At 45.2% G+C, this 13,293-nt stretch overlaps 1 protein-coding gene across 1 annotated transcript in view; it reads right to left on the bottom strand.

Annotated features, from left to right (window-relative positions):
- SUPT16H (SPT16 homolog, facilitates chromatin remodeling subunit) overlaps positions 1-13,293 on the bottom strand; it is a 3,088,153-nt gene that overhangs the window by 2,059,829 nt on the left and 1,015,031 nt on the right. The window lies entirely within an intron of this gene.

Raw genomic sequence — 13,293 nt, 5'->3', positions numbered from 1 at the left:
ACAACTACCCTCTTAAAACCTGGTACTACAGAAAACCCTAACCCCTCCCCAAATGTACAAGACTCTGATCTTGCTACCCAATTCAATTCTTTTTTCCTTGACTATTTCCAAACTGACCTCTTCTTTTTCAAACAAACTGCCTCCTACCTCCACTTCTCTCCCATCTTCCCTCCCAACTCCTTTCTCCCATTCCTCACACTCTCAACCCCCACCATTTTTCATTAAACCTATTCCCACTTCTACTATAAGAAAACTCCTGCAGCAACTAAAACCATGCACCAACGCCCCCGATAACATTCCCTCATTCTTCCTCAACATAGCTGCTGAAGCCATTGCCCTCCCTATCAGCATCCTAATCAACCGATCTATCCAGGAAGGTCTTGTTCCTGAAATCTGGAAAAAAGCTTACATCATTCCCCTGCACAAAGGTGGAAATAATACTAATATTTCCAATTTCCGTCCCATTGCCATTCTCTCTCCCATTTCTAAGATCCTAGAGAAATGTATCCACCTTCAGCTCCTCCCCCATCTCTTAGACAATAACCTATTAACCCCCACCCAGCACGGATTCAGACCCCATCATAGCACTATGACTGCCCTCCTTTCCTTCCTTGAAACTGTGAATAAAGCTAGAGATTCTGGCCTCACTGTATCTACCATCCTTCTCTATCTCTCTAAGGCCTTCGACACCATCTCTCATAACCTACTTCTTACTAAATTAACTAACCTAAACCTCTCCCCCTCTTCCCTCAAATGGTTCACCAGCTATCTCTCAAATAGGCAACAAGCTGTCATATGGAAAAAGGCCACCTCCTCTTTCCTTGCCACCCCCACAGGTGTCCCACAAGGTTCCATACTGGGCCCCCTCCTTTTCAACATTTTCGTTAATGACTTTTACCGCTCTATCCCCCTCGCAAACATTATCCAATATGCAGATGATTCCACAATCATCTGTGCTGCCCCATCTATGCCAACTCTCTTAAAACTAACTCAGGATGCTTTCTCTACCACAGAACAATGGATGAAAGACAACCATCTAGCACTCAATGCTGCTAAAACCAAACTTATGATCTTTACCTCCTCTACAACTAAGACTTTCAACCGAAACTTATTCTCCATTACCAGCCAAAATACAACACCTCTTGAGCTGGTAATTGAAACCAAACTACTAGGAGTTCAAATAGATAACAGGCTCAAATTTAACTCCCATCTACTACTAAACAAAGAAAACCCACCAAAAACTTGGCATGCTCTACCGACACAATCGGTTCCTCACCTCAACTACTAAACTTACTCTTTCTACTTCTTTTCTCTTACCCTCCCTTCTCTATGGAGCCCCTCTTCTAACAAACCCACAGTCATCACTCAAAACCAAACTGTCCTCTTGTTACAATAAAATAGCCAGATTCGCTACTAACAGCAAATCATCAACCCATCACTGCAAATCTCTTCACAAACTAAACTGGCTTGAGCTTCCCAACTACCTCTCCTATACTCAGCTCACCTATGCTCATAAACTCATTTTCCAGCCATCCCTCTGTCCCTCTCTCTCCACTACCTTTAAAATGCACCACACACAAAGGCTTCTCAGATCTAACAATCAAAACCTTATAGAAGTGTATAGATCCCTCCACCCCCCAGGACAATACCTCCTGTCACACGCTCTTGCACGCCTATGGAACTCCCCCCCCCCCCCCCATTCGTACCACTACTAACCTCCCATCCTTTAAAAAATCACTCCACTCTTATCTAACTTCCGCATGGGAATGCTCATGCTCCCATCCCTCATAACTTACACTTACTTCAACACTCTTCCATTCCTTCTCTCAGATCCCAGGTAACAAATTCTTGTTTCCTTCTCCTATACATCTCCTTACTAGTATCCAGCAACTCCTTTCCTTTCTGAACCTAACTACCTATCCAAAAAAAAAAAAAAAAAAAAAAAAAAAAAAAAAAAAAACTTCGATTGAAATACTTTTGATCAGTCTGTTTTACCTCTGTGTTCATCATGCATTTTATGTGTGTATATTAATCTTAGTATTGCTTACCTCTTTAATCTTCAAGTAATCTATGTAATCTATGTTTGTATATTAACCTTTGTGTAATCTGTATGTGGAGCTTTTCTCCCCAGGACTCCATTGAAAACGGGTTCTTCAGGCCCAATGGACTATCCTGGTTAAACTGCAAACAAATAAATAAACACAAAATAAATGAATAAATTCAGACACCCTTCTTGCTGAATTGATAGCTAGAGTAAAACTGTTTTCCATGAGAGGAATTTTAACTCTGCTGTAGCAGCAGATTCAAAGGGAGGAAGTGTGAGCTTTTCCAATACAAAGTGAAGGTCCCAGACTGGAGTGGGAGCTCTCCTGCAGGGTTTAAAATTTTTGGCTCCTCTCAGGAACTGTTTGACCAGAGGATGAGAGAAGAGGGGTGGGGGGCTCAGCGTTATAATGAGCTGAGATGGCAGAGACATGAATCTTAATTGGAGAAGGATAGGCCTTTGTGGAGCATTTCTGTTGAGTAATCTACTATACGAGGCAAGATGGCCACAGTTGTATCCATTCCCTGAGACTGGATCCTAGAACAGTATCTTTTCCACTTTTTCGAATATGATTTTCTAGTACTAGGCCTCCTTGCCCCAAGGATGACATCCAGCACCTGTTTACTGAGGGCTACTGGTGATGAGTTCAGGGGATGAGCCAGGCTGCTAGGTTCAGGGTCTGTAGTTGAGGATCCAAAATCTGGCCCTGTTGCTGGGACAGCAGGGAAGGGGTCTGAGGCAGGTGCCATGGTGGCACTACTGTCAGACTGCGCAAAATAGGGTACCAGTGCTGGCGTGGCTAGTTTGGTGCAATCAGGATTGCCCTAGGGTTGTCCTGTTTGATCTTTAGTAGAACCTTAGAGAGGAGAGGCAGACAGGGGAAGGCAAAGATTGAGAGGTTTTCCCATGTAAAGTACAGGGCATCCACTTTCCATGCTTGGCTGTGGGCAGGTCTGGAGCAATACTTCGACTGATAGTTCTGAGGGGAAGCAGAGGTCCACCTCTGGTGCCCCCCACTTGTGCCTCAGAAGCTTGAATAAGTTGGTTCCAGTTTCAACTCCTGTGGGTCCATAAGATTTCTCCTCAAGTCGTCTGCCAGTGAATTTAGTTTGCCTGGCAGGAATTGAGCTTGCAGGTGCACTTGGTTGCTCAAGGCTGTGTTCCACAGAGCCATGGCTAATATGCAGAGTGGGTAGGAATGGGGTCCCCCCCAGCTTGTTTATGTACCACATACCTGTGGTGTTATCAGTTTTTACCAATAGTTGCCCTGGAAAATTAAAGCCCTTTGAAGGTTGTCAAAGCATTCTGTACAGCGAACATTTCTTTTTGACTGATATGCAGGTACATTTGCTTTGGGCTCCATTTGCCCTGAATGCATTGTCCTGCCATGTGACCTCCCCATGCATAGTTTGGCAAGTCATAGTTTTTGGGTGGCAAGGGGTTGAGTGAACGGGAGTCCCTTGTTGTAGTAGCAGGCCTCTGCCCATCAAAGGAACTCTGTCCTTAGGCAAGGAATGACAGGAAACATTGCTTCCAGGTCCTGAGAATGTTGACACCAGAGACTCAAGTACCACTGAAGTTTCCTCATATGCAGTCTTGCATATGAAATTAGCAGAATGCAAGAGGCCATGAACCCTAGGGCCTGCAGTATATTTCTTGCAAATAGCTGGGTTTTGGTGGCCAGTACATTGAAGTAGTTTGTCAAATAAATTTGTATTTCTGGATGTGTTCAAGCTTGCTCCCAGGAATACAATCCGTTGGCAGGGTACCAGATGTGATTTCTTTTCGTTGACTGTGTACCCTAGTGAGGTTAGAAGTCTGTTTTCAAATGTCAAGTGCTGGAGTAGCAATTCCTGACTATCCGCCTGAATCAGGCAATCATCCAAGTATGGGTAAATTTGAATTCCTCTCTGCCTGCAATAAGCAATGGTTGGAGCTAGGCATTTTGTGAATACCCTGGGTGCAGTAAATCAGCCAAAGGGAAGTGCAGAGAACTGATAGTGCATAGAGCCTGCTCTGAAAAGTAGGTATTTCCTGCACAATTCCCTTATGGGGTTGTGCAGATAAGCTTCTTTTAGGTCTAGGGTGGCTAGCCAGGAGTCCTTGGTTAGCATAGGAAGCAGCTGTTGGAGAGTAAACATTTTGAATTGTGGAGCCACCAGAAAGGTGTTCAGAATAGACAGATCCAGGATAGGGCGCCCAAGAGTTTTCTTTTCTGGGTACCACAAACAGTCTGGAATAAAAACCTTGTCCCCTTTGCTCTGTTGGGATAGGATAAAAAGCCTTCATATTCACCAGATAAAGTACTTGCTTTTGGGCCTCTGCCCACTGGTTTGGGGGGAGGTCTGGCCATCTGCTTGAGGCTGGCAGTGAGTGGAAGTGGAATCTGTATCCCTGGGAAACAACGTTTAAGACCCATCTGTACTGGGTACTGTACTCCCAGTTTTTTGCATGCAGGGCACGTTTTCGTCTTCAAGGTGCAAGTACTTGAGCAAGGCTTGCAAGAGTTAAGGATAAGTCATAGTGAGATTGTACCATATGATGGCGGCTTACGACTCCCTACTTTAGAGGTGGGAGCACTCCATTGCTTAGATCTGTGCATACCCTGAAACTGTAGTCTTGGTCTGTTGCCCCTGGGTTTGGACTGAGAAGGTCTGGGAGGGACTGGAAATGACCAGTTTTTAGTAGGCCAATGCTTACTGAATCTAGGTGGCTGTACCTGTAGGAAATCTTTTGTTTGCATAGATTCAGCTTTTTCATATATCCTTTTGAGGACAACTTCTGCTTTATTGCCAAAAATACATTTTTGGTTTAATGGTGCATCTAGTAATTTTGCTTTGACATGGTCTGGCAAAGTTTGTTCCTTAAGCCAAGCATGCCTTCAAAGAAGACCCAGTGACCACAGCCCTACAAGATACTACTAAGGCATCAAAATTATTGCATCATTGCAGACATTGCAAAGTATGTTTTCCAACTTGGTTAGCAGAATGCATCAATTCTTGTAAATCCTTATGTTCTGCACACACAGGAATCAACAATTTTCTGTTTAATTAGTTCCATAATATGTTGCTGATGCTTTAACATATGAAACTGGCAATTTAAAGCCCTGATGGCAAGAGTGGCAGAGGGGTATACCTTCTTATCCCATATGTCTAAAGCCCTGGAGTTCCTGTCTGAAGGGGTAGGGTTTTTGGCTGTTGTAACCTTAATGCCTTTAGGTCCCTGGGAAATTGTCTCTGGATCCACAGTAGGATTTTTAAAGAGAAATGTGTGGGAGTCAGGTACTAAAATACCAGTCAGGTTTCCTGGGAGCAAAGTATCAGGGTAAGGCTGGATTCCAAGAAGACATCCACAATTTCCAGAACATGAAGTATAGCTAGAGGCTTGTGCGGAGGCAAGTTTAAAAATTCAAGTCTCTTTTTGGACTGAGTAGTCCTGGCACTCCCAGCGGAAATGTTCTCTAAGGGTATGCAGGGTTTCACCAAAGGAAAAATCTTCTGGTGGGGAAGCAGAGGAGTGGAATCCTCTGCATCAGAATTCACATAGGTAAATAAGGGCATGTTCTGGTAATCAAAAGGATCAGAGTCAACAGATTCATGATCTGAAGAATCAGAAGGAAAATCAGTTCTTGTTCTTTTTGAGAGGGAAGGCTGGCTTCCCCTAATTAAAGTAATAAGATCTTCAGCCATTCTAAGCATTTGCTTCTCAGGCAAGGGGGTCCAAGAATGCGCTTTGGTCATCAGTTTCCTAGGCGTAGTGCAAAATCTTGGCCTGAGAAATTCAGAATTTTTCGTCTGAAAAGTCAGTTTCATATGAAAATCGGAAGACTTGAATGCACCCTCAGAAGCCAGTGCCTGCACAGCGGCTCTGGACCCATCCAAGGTAGAGACATTCGCAGGTTCCATAGTTGAAGCCTCTAGTGGCATACCGGGCTCCGAATGGGTCTCAGTAGAGGCCTGAGAATCTGTAGAAGCGGGTATTAGGGGCTGCAAAGACGCCTCACTGAATACTGGCCTATGTGGTCCATCTGTGTCTTTCTCCTTATGTTTGTTCGGCGGATCGGTTGTTGGATGGCTTATCGAAGCCATTTTGGAATACAGAGAACAGCAGCGAAAGAATTTAGGGACAAAGACAGCCTAACGACAAATAGTTTGGGCGTTAAAGCACAAAACAGACAGCTAGGAACATCTTGGTCTGCACCTAAACAGATGAAGCAGTAACAATGATAATCTCTGTGAGGCATTTGCTTTCCACAGGCAAGACAATTAACTTTTTCTGACAGTGGTTACAGCAAGAAAAAAGGATCCCCAATGGGGTACTTATCTTTTAGAAGACTTCAGGTCTGAAACTCAAAAAAACGAAAATTTTCAGAAGGCGGCCAACCAGCACTTGCAAACTGCTTCTTCTTTGGACACTGCACGGCAAGAAAAGCTGGTGTAATGGTGTTGGGCTGCCTGTTTTATATCCCTGACAACCTGAAATCATGGAAGAAGGGATAGCATCTGATGCAGAAATCAGAACGACTCTGGTATTCAGGTGACTGACGGCAACTTGCAGGCAGATCACCCAAATGTGTTAACTGCAACAGTGAAACACGAAGAACATCGGTAGTGCAAAGAACTTCCTCAGAAACCGGTACCTGCTCAGCGGCTCTGGACCCAGCCAAGGTAAAGACATGCGCAGGATCCTTAGTCGGAAAAGAGGATTGCGCAGGATCCTTAGTCAAAAGAGAGTCTCGCGCAGCATACCAGACTGAGCAAGGCTCAGTAACGGCCTGCGAATCCACAGAAGCAGGCATAAAGGGCGAAAGCACCTCACCGAGGACCAGAGAACTGACTACTTGATTAACAGAAGCGTAGACAGTTTTTGACCTGTGCAGTCTGTCTTTACCCTTACGTTTTTTCACAAGATCAGTAGTCTGAGGGCTTACCTAAGCCATACCAGAATATGAGGATGAGAGCGGAAATATTTTGCTACAATAAGGGCCCGACTACATATAGTTCTGGCGTTAAAGCACAAAAGTGACAATGAGGGACATCGTGGTTAGGGCTTAAACAGGTGACACAGTAAGAATGGAAGGTCTCAGTGTGGTATCTGCTTTCCACAGGCGAGAGACTCATTAACTTTTTCTGACTTCGGTTAGAGCAAGAAAAAAGGATCCCAATGGGGTACATCGCTTTAGACGACTTTTACTTCAATTCGGAAATGAAAACTCAGGTAGTGGCCGACCGGTAATTGTGCGAACTGCTTTTGGCTCCTCTGCAAGAAAGACTGATGTAATGGTGTCGGCTGCCTGATTTTATAGCACTGACTACCTGATGTCAGTCCTGGAGCAACAGCCACCGACGCAAAAATACTAGGCCTCTGGTATTCGGGCCGACTGAGGGCTACCCCTGGCAGGATAACCCAAGTGTGAGGACTGCAAAAGTGAAACACAAACACCCAGTGCTACCATAGCCAGGAGAGGGTCACCATCAAGATTTTTGGTATGTCCTTCCTCATTTTCAGGACGTTTTGAATTAGAGGGAAGGGTGGAAAAGCATACAGAAACTGCCCCTTCCATGGAATGATGAAGGCATCTACCGTCCAGGCAAATTGAGACTGATCCCTGGTGCAGAATTCTTTCAATTGTGTGTTCTGGGGGGGGGGGGGGGGTATCTACCTGAGGTGTGCCCTACCAGTGGACAATGTCTAGAAAGGTATCCCTGTTGTTCAACCCGTGCTCTAGGGATGTTCTGCAAAGAATATCCTCGTTTGTTGTCCTGAGAGGGGATGTATGTTGCCCTGCAGGGTAAGGTGTGCCTTGAGGGAGGTCCCAAATTTGAAATTTTATCCGGCATAGGAACTAGGCCTTGGTCCCTCCCGGTTTGCTGAGATACCACATGACTGTAGTGTTGTCTATTAATATCTGAAGGGGGCCCGGTTGAAGGATAGGAAGATTTTAAGGGCTAGAAGAACTGCAGTAATTTCCCTAACAGGATTCCAGGCCTTCTGTACCATGAAACCTTTCATGGTAGCACCCTACCCTAGGTCTGATGATTCTGTATGCAAATGCTGGATTGGAGAGGGTGGTGGTAGTGGAAGGCCCAGGTTCAAAAGTACTTGTTGGATCCACCACTTTAGTTTTGTTTTGAGGCAGAGCAGAAGGGTAATCTGGTGCTCTAGGGGATGTTGGTGTTGTGACCAAATATTTTTCAGGTACTACTGGCGCTTTCACATGTGTATTCTGGCTATGGCCAGAATCAGAATGGTGGCTGCCATGAGCCTCAGGATCTGCAGGAAATGTCTTGCAGATATCTAATGAACCTGTAACAGGCTTTGGAAGCGAGTGGAGAGTGACAAGACTTTGTCCTGAGGGAGGAAAACACTCATCAGGTCTCTTCTGATCCTGCAATCCAGAAAGATTATGTCCTGCTCGGGGATTAAAGATGATTTTAGGAGGTTGAGGGTGAATCCCAAGCTGTGAAGTAGGGAAGTGGTGAACCTCAGATGATTTTGGAGGGTGTCCTCTGTTACAGTGACTGTGTCCATCTAGGTAGGGGTAGATTTGAACACCTTTGGTTCTACTATGGCTGAAGCTAGGCATTTTGTAAATACCCTGGGTGTAGTAGACAAACCAAAGGGCAAGGCTGTAAAATGAGATGAGAGCAGGGCCCAGTGAAACAAGAATTTTCTGTTAGAGGGCTTTATGGGAATATGAAGATATGCTTCCTTTAGGTCTAGTGTGGCCGTAAAGGCCTTTGCTGGCAATAAAGGAAGAAGAGTTTCAAGGGATAACATTCTGAATGATGGAACTATTAGGAAAAGGTTTAGAAAGGTAATCTAGTATTGGTTTCCAAGGGACATCTTTTTGGGGACCAGAAAAACTCTTTAGTAGAAGCCTTTTCCTTCCTGCCCTGAAGGACAGGTCCTATTGGCTCCTAATCTCATAAGGTCTTGCAATATGTGAGGGATGAGGTGGAGTTGATTTTTTTGGGGGGAAAGGAATGCCCCTTGGAAGGGTTTTTTCCTATGGAGAGAGGAAATATCCATTATGTATGGCTGCCAGTACCCAGTGGTCTGATGTGATGGCTTTCCAAATGGGGAGGCAGTGGGAGAGGCGGGCTGACAAGGAGAGGTGGGCAAGGCAGTCATGCATTGTTGGTTCCATTGCTATCTTGAAGAGTGGGTTGTGAGGCAGGTGGTCTGGAGGAGGAGTTTTGTCTCCTGGTTCCTCTCCTATGCCTGGAAGAGGAAGGGGGAGCAGAGGGCAGCCTCCTGACAAAGGTAGTCTTAGGAGTATAATTCCTGTAGTACTTCGAGATGGGGAAAACAATCAAGTGCTTCATGTCCAGAAGCTCATTACTTTTTTCCTACAGGTTTTTGAAAAGGTATACAGACAGTTTACCAAACAAGAGGTTGTGATCTAATGGGGCATCTAGGATTTTAGACTTGAAACCCTCTGGTAGGGGTTGGAGGCATAGCCAAAACTATCTGTGGAGTACTGATGCAAAAGCAGCAGACCTAGAAGAGGCCTTTGCTGCCTCTTACCTGCATCTAATAAAGTATCTAGCTACCTGGGAAGCCAAAGACAGGTTAGATGCTATCTCAGTTTTGGTGGGGCAGTAAGGGGTGGATGTAGAGAGAGTAGAGGCTTGTGAAACTAGGCCCAAGGCATATATCATCATGTGGGTTTGGTAGTTGATAGCTCTGAAGACCAGGGTGGAGGTGTAAAACCTCTCCTATCCTATTCATGCTTTTGCTATCCTTATCAGTAGGCAGAAGAGATGATGAATGAATCAGTCCAGATTGCTTATCAAGAGATACAGCAATTACTGAAGGGTCAGCCAGGGGTGGCTTTACTAGGAATTTCTGTTCATCTGGAACTTTGTAGATCCTTGTCCAGTCTCTTAGAGGCCAGTGGTTGAGAATTCGGGTTCTTTGATGCTGAGGTGAAAGCATCAAGGTAGACAGGGATGACAGGTGGCATGGCTGAAGCTGAGGGAGATTCCACTTAGAGAAGTTCAAAGTACCGCCTTTGAGTGTCATTTGGGAAGTGTCCCATTTCAAGTATTCTATCATTTTTGTGATAGTCTCCCAAATGTGATGACCTCTGGTGGGGAGTCCTCTTCTATGGATTCGTAATCTGGGGAATAGTACTCAATAGTGGAGACAATTTGGGTGGAATAGGAGGCTGATTAATCTGAAGACGAGTAGTAGGGTTCCTGTTCATTTCCTTCTTGGGTAGCAGGCAAAGGGAGAGAAGTGGCAAAAGCAGGCCTAGGACTAAGCAATGGAATAGTGGAGGGGGAAGAGGTTGTGGGCGGAAGATCCAAGAAGTCATGCATCAAAGAGATGGCAAATGACTGCCAGGCTGGGGCTCCTCCAGGAGGAGTCTGGTGCCTTTTTTTTTATTTATTTATTTATTTTTTTTAAGCGTTGGTCTCGGAGAAAGCCTGGGAAATGGTAGGGGTTTCAGGCAGCAAAGCCCAGTCAGCCATCCAACGATATCTGGTTCCCCCTGAACATCAGTAGGGACAGATATCAGAGCCATCTCTGTGGACACTCGATGTTACTTCCAAAGTGGCTTTCTCGAAGGAAGTCGAAGTAGACAATTTTATCAGATGTCCCTCAACCCCTAAACCGAAAGCCCGCGGGATTGTCCAATGGCAGAGGCAGAGGATGTAGGCCTGGAAACCCTGGCCTTTTTCTGTGGTGGCTGTCGGAGGGTCCGACTCGGGATCCATCCTGACAGCTAGTTTTTTTAGTCTCTGGTTTTCCAAGTATAAGATAAGGGCTGCCAAATGGCTATGAAGGGTCTTGGGCACAAGAGATTGACAAATGGAGCAAGCAGTATGGTTATACTGTCAGCCTAGATAAAAGACAGCTGTCGTGCACATCTTTATGCGGTATCTGGTGCCCGCATCAGCATTTACCCTTCTTAGCTGACATCAGCTATGGTAACTACAGTAAACAAAGCTCAAGGAAATAGAGGCAAAAATCCCCAATGGGGTACTCAGCTTTAGAAGTCTGAGCAGAGGAGCAGAATGACAGACGAGATGTCGACTGCGGCTAAAAGGTTCTGAGGTCTGTGCGTGCAAACATCATATTTAAGGTCCTTGGTTTATGGTGCATAGGTTGGGGACTAGGCCATCGGCTCTAGGGCCTATGCAAGCCTAGCCATAACAATTCCCTGGATATTTCTTGCCACAATATTTACTTCTCTGGGCCCCTGTCTAACAGGGCGACTGACATGATTCCCCAGGGTGAATTTCCTATCTCCCATCCAGTCATCAAGGTTCCTTTTGAAGAGGGCCAATGAGGCCAATCCCCAGAGTATGGGGAGTCTCTGAGTCAGGAACCTATCCCTCCAGCATGTTTTGTTCATTGTGATAAGGTTTAGACCCCTGGAGCGTGCGGCTCTGAGGGATTGGGATTTATTTAAGTGGAGCATGTCCAACAGCTCAGGGTTTGACATGGCCTTGTATGTTAAGCAGAAATCGTCTCTGAGTAGACGATATGCCACAGAGTACAGCTGGAGCTTTTTTATTTCAGACTGTCAGCATATGGCATCTGCTTTAGGCCTGTGATTCTTTTAGTGAGGTATTTCTATGATCTTTCCAGCTGTTGCAGATGTCTTGTGAGGTACATACCAAACGGGGCATTATACTCTATAATGGGTCTAATGAGGGATGAGTACAGTGGGACAATGACCTTTTTTCTGGATGAAAAGCCCTTAGTGATGAGGTGTGCCACATAGGATTTCCTGACTGTTGAGGCGATGTGATTATCGAAAGCGAAACCATTGTCCACCTGTGTCCCTACGTCTCTCATCACACTTTCAATTTTTAGCGTACTGCCACCTATGTGGTAATTCATGGGTACATGTTTTTTTTTCCAAAGTGGATAACTATACATTTCTTGGCATTAAACTTGAGCCCATGGCTCTGGCACCAGGCATCTGTTTCTGTAAGGCCTTTATGTACAGTATTCACATCATTTGGGAATTCAATAATGGCACCCAGTTTGCAGTCATCTGCAAAGTTTGTTAGCCGGAGTCCATTAGTGTTGGCCTGTACTTCAGAGAAGTAGATGCCAAACAAGAGTGGTCCCACGACTGAACCCAGAGGTACTCAACTTGTCACTTGTCTGGAGCTGGATTTGGAGTCTGCTATTTTTACAGTCTGGGCTCTGTCAGTAAGCCAGTTGGCAAACCATAGAGTGACGTAGGGATTTATGCCCAGCTTAGTAAGTTTATCTATAATTCCAGAGTGGGGGATGGTGTCGAAGGCCTTCACGAGGTCCAGATAGGCTGTGTGGACCACCTTACCCTCGTCCACAGCTCTGGAGACTGATTCGAAGAAGTCAATCAGATTCAGGAGACTAAATCAGCCCTTCACAAACCCTAACTGGGTGGGGTCCAGTGTTTAAAGGTTGCCAATGTCTTTAATAAATTCCATGATAATGCATTCCATGCTCTTGCAGATCTGGCTCATCAGATTGATGGGACGGTAGTTCACGGGATCCAAGGCGGATCCTCCCTTGTGGAGCTTGATAACTGTAGCTGTGCGCCACTCAGTGGGCACGAAGCCTGAGGTGAGGCTATGATTAAACACTTAGGTGAGGAGCCAGTTCATTTTGTAGTTCATGTAGTACACAGCCTGGGATGTCATCTGGTCCCATGGATGCTGTATTCTTAGCTTTGGAGAGTGTGGTTTCTACCTGTGTGGCCGTGATTATCGGAATTTAGCAATCTTTTGGTACTGAGATGGGCCCTTTAGGGAGTGAAGTTGGCAGAATATTGGCAGTATCCTTGGGATCAGTATATTTACTGCCATTCTGTTGTAGCTCAGAGCAGATCTGAGCATTGCCATTTAGATTCTTGACATAACTATAGAATGCCTTGTGGTTGTCTTTGGAATCTTTGGCAATTTTATTTTCGTAACTAGCTTTTGAGGATTTTATTAGGGATCTCAGCTTCTTATTGAGGCTGGTGAGGGAGTTTTTGCATCCTAGGATTTTCCTCTTCTGCAACAGTTTCTTCCTTCTGTTGTATAGTTTGTTTGTAGCAGGGGACCACCAGATTGTCTTCCTTTTTTGGAGAAGAGCATCTTGGTTCTATATGGGATGGCACAATTCATGCACGAGTGGTTGTGCTCGCACAATGCCTTAGTGTAGGATTCTGCAGTCGAACTTCCAGAACCCGTATGGGTGGGTGTTATGAAGTTTGTCACTTCTGACTTCAGTAGCATGAAGTTGGCTTTGGAGAA

This window comes from Protopterus annectens, chromosome 16.part0 (assembly GCF_019279795.1).
Source record: "Protopterus annectens isolate FY-2018-M chromosome 16.part0, PAN1.0, whole genome shotgun sequence".
NCBI lineage: Eukaryota > Metazoa > Chordata > Ceratodontiformes > Protopteridae > Protopterus > Protopterus annectens.
Note: the sequence above shows the minus strand (reverse complement) of the source record. Positions and strands in the feature narration are given on the sequence as shown.